Raw genomic sequence first — 6,156 nt, 5'->3', positions numbered from 1 at the left:
TAATTACACTGTGGCATGTCATCTATGGTGGCTTCAGGTTTCCTGTTTCTTAAAGGAAGTTAAGCATCTCAATATTCTGAAAATGTGAAGCAGTTGGTTACAGCTGATGTTGAAATTATACCTAGTTACATGAAGCCAGTCTTTCTAAGTAGACAGCATCTCTGAAGGCTTTGAAACACCACTAGGAAACACAGAACACATGGATTTAGGAGAACTTGGGCTGTCTAATCCCATTTTGAGTAAATTTAATCCTATTTTACCTGGGAGCCTGGATATCTAGATGGCTCAGTGATGGGTTTTGTGGATCACAGGCCCTTCCATTCTCTAAGCACTGCTGGAAACACATCTGCAACAAGCCATCCACGCATGGGGAAGGCAGGACATGTATGAGAAGGGTTGAAGAAGTTGAGATAGCATTTTTAGCTCTCACATGTGTTTTCTTCACTGAGCTAAAATCTGTCTGTGCTCCTTGTGCACCCAAAAGTTGTCAGCTCTGTTTCTTTCCCATCGCTGCACATGCTTTTTGCTAGTCTGATTTTCTCTGCATCTTCAGAATTTGTTTACAGACATCCACATTTAACAAGATTAAAAGGAAATACTGAATAACTCATTCAAAGGAAGAATTGAACTGCAGTGACCTTTATGTTAATAAAAGTGTCCCTTTCCTCTGTGCAAACACTTTAGCCTTTGCAAAGCAGGGAATTCACTGCATCTGTTGAATTCACAAGTGGCTTTTTTTTTTTTTCTGTTTGTTTTGTTTTAAATAACTGCCTAATAGCTGGAACCAGCATTGTGTTCCTCCTGCTGACTCACTGGTTTGCAAAAGCTCTGCAATGAGTGTGGCATCTTTAAACACCACAGAATATACTGTTTCCTTTCAGCCAGGCATAATCTGCAGTGATTCAACTCCCGTAAAAGAACCATGTGGGGGAAAGCATCCCAGCTGAATACACCACTGTGAAAAAAGTGTATTTTATGATTGCTTTTTGCAAATATTAAAATGAATATTATATGTGTTATGTTAGAAGGTTATGCTTTCTTAAGTAGTGTTTAAATATAATTTTAGGTTATAACATAATGTTATAATATAAACGATGCTATGTAAGGTACTTTTTTTAAAGAGAGGACTCACACTGAGATAGCAGCCACAGGACACCTGAATCTTTCAGAAAAAGAGAATTTATTGCCCCATTATCAGGAGAAATGAACTTCTTCCTGCCTCACTCAGTTATGAAGATGCTGATAGGATTCAGAGGAAGAAGTTGACACTGACCAGCCAGAATCCTGTGTTTGAATGGAATTTATGCATCATGGATAAGCTGAGAGCCCATGAATATGCAACAGATTATTGTTTTTAAGGGTTAATCCTCTGTTAACGTGGGTCCTTTTTTGGGCTTATTTTGCCCAGAAAAAGGTACCTGGATGTTCCTAACTCTTTGTTTTTATTGTCTCATATTGTCCTAAATCCTAATTGTCCAAATTTTTGTTACTCTAATTATATTACTATTTTTATAACCATTTTATTACCATTAAACTTTTAAAGTTTTAAAAACGAGTGATTGGTGTTTTTCAGAGTCACCCTCCATAGCTCCAGCCTCTGTGCCTTGCACCCGTGCTGCTGTGCCATTCAAATGCTGCTCACTGTGGCAGTTCATGAAAGGATTCTGTCTTTGTTTCAAAAATCCTGCAGTGGACGTGGAATTTGGCTGAGGCAAAAGAGCCCCTGCTCATTAAAGTGGATAACTGCAGTTCTTGCCCTTGCTAGGATGTGGAGTGTACTGACACCAACTACAAAGCGCTTGTTTGGGGGATGTGATCCAGGACAGGCTGCAGAGGTGGGTCTCTGCAAACCTGGTTGTCTTGGTTTGGAAAGACAGGAGTCTGCTAAGGAAGGCGGGAGCCTCCCCTGAAATGGAGAATGTAAACCCTCCCCACCCCTCCGAATTGCTAGAAATTTTAAATTAAGGGGCTCTCAGGCAAAAAATATGGAAGTAGGAAATAACAGTTCTTTAATAGGGAAGGGAGAAAAAAAGGATAAAATAAACAATGCAGTACACTAGAACACTGACAGAGTCAGAACACAACCTGACACCCTGTGGGTCAGGGTGTTGGCAGCAGTCCCATTGGAATTGTGGCTCAGCCCTCCTGCAGTGTCAGGTGTGGTTCTGTTGGAGCAAGGGGGATCTGTAGAGAAGGATGTATTCTTCCTCTGAAGATCCAGGGGAAGAAGAGACAGCTCTGGGGAATCCAGTGGAGAAAGCCGATGCTGGTATCTCAAAAACCTCTGGATTATATCCAGGTAGGAATGCTTGGCTCCTCCCTCTGGGCAGAGCATCTCACAATGGGATGTCATAGTTCTTATCAGTTATGCAGTGACATTCAATAGCTGTTATCAGCAGATGTCCCCTCCCAGAGAGATGTGAATGTGGTCACTCAAAGAGAGAGATAAGGCAAACTGCCCACTTGACAAAGGTAATCTGCCATAGAGATGGTAATGGAAAACATCTTGCACTGTGATCTTCAGCACTGGTGAAGCTCAAAAAGGCCAAGTGCAAGGTCCTGCACCTGGGTGGAGGCAATTCCAAGCTAAAACACAGGATTAAGAGCAGCCCTAAGGTGGAGGACTCAAGGTGTAGCAGGCCATGGGCCTGCTAGGGCCCTGTGGAGGGCAGAGGCCTAAAGATAGGAAATGTCAAGTCATGTCAAGCCCCTGTCTTCTGCCTTTTGGACCCCTGCTTATCTCTTTTCATAGGTTCTTCTAAGTTCTTCTTCTTCATAAGTTCATAGGTCACTTCTCCTAACCCCTGCTACTGGACAATTTCTGATTCCCCTATACCCTATATAAAGGGCTGTTTTAGCCCAGTTCAGCAGAAGAATCAATAAGGACATCACTGTAGAACATCAGAACGGCCTTCTCGGCCTTCTCCTCTCTCGCCCTGAGTCTGCCTGCCTCGGCACCCTGCAAGCTAAGAGCTGGAATAACAGAGAGCTGATAATCACTAAAAGACCTGATATCCCTTAAGCTTGCTAAGGTTGCCAGCAGCTAAGAGCTTGGGTTCTCGGGCAGTCTGTCCCCATAAAGGACTGAACGATCTGGCCCATGCAGCCTGCTCGAGGGCAAACCTGCTCCCAGCAGGATGCCAAATTATTGGGGTGTTGGATGATGAGAAGCTCAGAATGCCTGGGCAAGGTGCACTCACAACCTGAAACCTCAAACACATCCTGGGCTGCATCTCAAGGGTGACGAGGAGGTCATGGAAGGGGATTCTGCCCCTCTGCCCTGGTGAGACCCCACCCTCAGTGCTGCTGCCAGCTCTGGAGACCCCAGCACAAGAAGGACATGGAGCTGTTGGAGTGAGTCCAGAGGAGGCCATGGAGATGCTCCAAGGGCTGGAGCCAAGCTGGGAGAGCTGGGAGTGCGCACCTTGAGAAGAGAAGGCTCCAGAGAGACCTTATAGCCCCTGCCAGTGCTTAAAGGAGCTCCAGGAGAGCTGGAGAGGGACTGGGGACAAAGCATGGAGGGACAGGACACAGGGAATGGCTTCAAACTAAAAGAGAGTGGGTTTACATTGGATATTAGAAAGAAATTCATTATTGTGAGGGTGGTGAGGCCCTGGCACAGGGTGCCCAGAGAAGCTGTGGCTGCCCCTGGATCCCTGGAAGTGCCCAAGGCCAGGCTGGATGGGACTTGGTGCAACCTGGGCTGGTGGAAGGCGTCCCTGCCCATGGCAAGGGGTGGAACAAAATGGTCTTCAGGTCTTCCTTTCCAACATGACTCTTAGATTTTACATAGGGAACCCTTTGTAGGGGTTGTACATTGTTTGGAGTTATCAGAGAGTGAAAGTCCAAAAATCCGCCCACTAAAAAACCCCATAATCACTGCCTGGCAAAAACCACCTAGAACTAAACCTCATGCAAGGCTGGGTATTCAGGGAGAGCAGAGGGCAATTTTGTGATTTTTTTTCTATTTGCTGTCTAATTTAGGAGAAGTCTTCTCTGCGGTCAGCATCAGCTCCATGTCTAGAAAATGAGGACAGTATTGGATCCTTTTTCTTTTATGTGCATTTAGACCAAACTCTCCACTAAGGAGGAAATTTCTCATCTGTGCCTCTACGGAACTGAACACAAGAGGGCTTTTCTTCTGGGTGAGATTTCAAGGTACCGCTGCAAAATAAAGGATCTGTGAGTTTTCTTCTGTTTATGTGCAAAAGCTTTTTATTTGCTTTTTGGAGACTGTTTGAATGTTTACTTGTAAGAATGTCTGCAGAAAGTTAAGTTGTCAGGAGAATTGGTGAGAATAAATATTCATGAGAATACTCTCATTTCAAACACTTTTGTGGCCATCTGTAAAAGCTTTTTTTATTATTCAAACAATGCTAAGCTTTTTGCAGATAATTTGCCAACAAAAAAAAGAAAAAAAGGAAAGGATGTTTTTCCCCTTTTTTTTTATTTTTGAGAGGCAGCTGATGCTGTAGTGGCAAAATCATAATTTCTGATGTGTGATTTAATATCCAACAGTGACACAAATAGCCAGGAAGGACTAATGAGAACACTGCTGATGTGCTATCAGAGAGACAAAAATATGTTTAAACCAAGTATTTTGAGCAGAGAACAAATTAGTAAAAATACCACCTGTTTGTGAATAATTAAGGCAAACAAAACATTCTCAATATATCAAATAACTTGTTTATAGCAGCAATTCTCTTTAATGTTGCTGTGATGCCTTAATGTTGTTACACAGCAACCTTCTGCTCATCAGGAAAATTCTTCACTGTGGGAATTTTCTTTTCTTCATGAGAATCAGGAGTAACACAAACAACTTTTCCTTTATTGGTCTTTTTATCTAATATCTGTTTTTCATAATCGTATCAGCAGATAATCTCCAAAGTGCTCTGGCTCTATATTAGCACACCTGCTATTTAAGGAAGACTGGTAATGTCTTTTCATAGGAAAGGAGGTGTGCACAGGTAATATTTGCCCTTTGCTAAATGGAAAATGGGATTATATCCAAATCTCTTCTGTACTGCCATTGCCACAAAATTATTTTTTCTGTTGGTATTCTATTCCTTCTTTACATTAAGTTTGGAGCTGAAAGAGAGGGAAAATTAGGAGGATCCCATTTTTTCTTAGATTTCCCTCCACAAGGACTTCTCACCATGGTTGGGGAGATGATTGTGCACCATGAGTTCTATTGATCTGACCCAGCTGTGAGTTTCTCTTTTTATTGTTTTCCTATTCCTCACATGTTTTCATCCAATATTACTAAAACATTTGATGTGCTATTAAACTCCACATTATCCTTCAGCAGTGATTTTCACAAGTTAATTATTCATTGCATGTAGCTGTTGCAAAATCTTTAATTGATTTGTCTTTTTGGTTATGAGGCTGTGTAAGAAATTTTGCTTCCCTGCAGAGCTGTGTATTCCAGTGTGTCTGTATCTCAAATTCCTAGGCTGTCACTTCTGCTGAAAATCCTGGGGCCAGATATTTAATTTGTCTCTATATTGAGACACAGAATCTGCTTTAAAAGTTGTTGGGATCTCTCACTATTTCTTTAAATATGGATTTTCCCACAACACCTTGAATCTGTAAGAAATTTCACCTGAAATATCCCAACAGAATCTGTTCAGGGCTGTCAGGACCCAGGACATTCCTCTGGCTGCCCTGGAGGACTTGAGACCCTGGGAAGGGACTCTGAGACTTTGGCATGGAATCAAAAATATCTGTGCCTTTGATTTTAGCCCATGGAAACAATTACCAACTTTGTGTGAAGATGTGCAAGCCACAAGAGTTTGAATAGAATGATAGTGAATTTACCATAGGGTAGAAAAGTAGAATTTTGGGGTTTTTAGAATGGGGGTTCAAGAAGCAAGATGGAGGAATCTGAGCGTATTCTGTCTTTCTCCTTTTTCTTCTTGAACGCCCATTCTAAAAACTCCGAAATTCTACGTTTCTACCCTATGGTAAATTCACTATCATTCTACTCAAACTGTTGTGGCTTGTAACTCCTCACACAAAGTTGGTAATTGTTTCCATGGGCTAAAATCAAAGGCACAGGTGTTTGTGACTTTGTGCCAAGGGTCTCAAGTCCTCCAGGGCAGCCAGAGGAATGTCCTGGGTTCCATCACAGGGCATTTCAGTTTTTCTGAAATCAGT

This window comes from Melozone crissalis, unplaced genomic scaffold (genome assembly GCF_028551555.1).
Source record: "Melozone crissalis strain CALT ecotype California unplaced genomic scaffold, PUWL_Pcris_2 ptg000110l_1, whole genome shotgun sequence".
Lineage (NCBI taxonomy): Eukaryota > Metazoa > Chordata > Aves > Passeriformes > Passerellidae > Melozone > Melozone crissalis.
Note: the sequence above shows the minus strand (reverse complement) of the source record.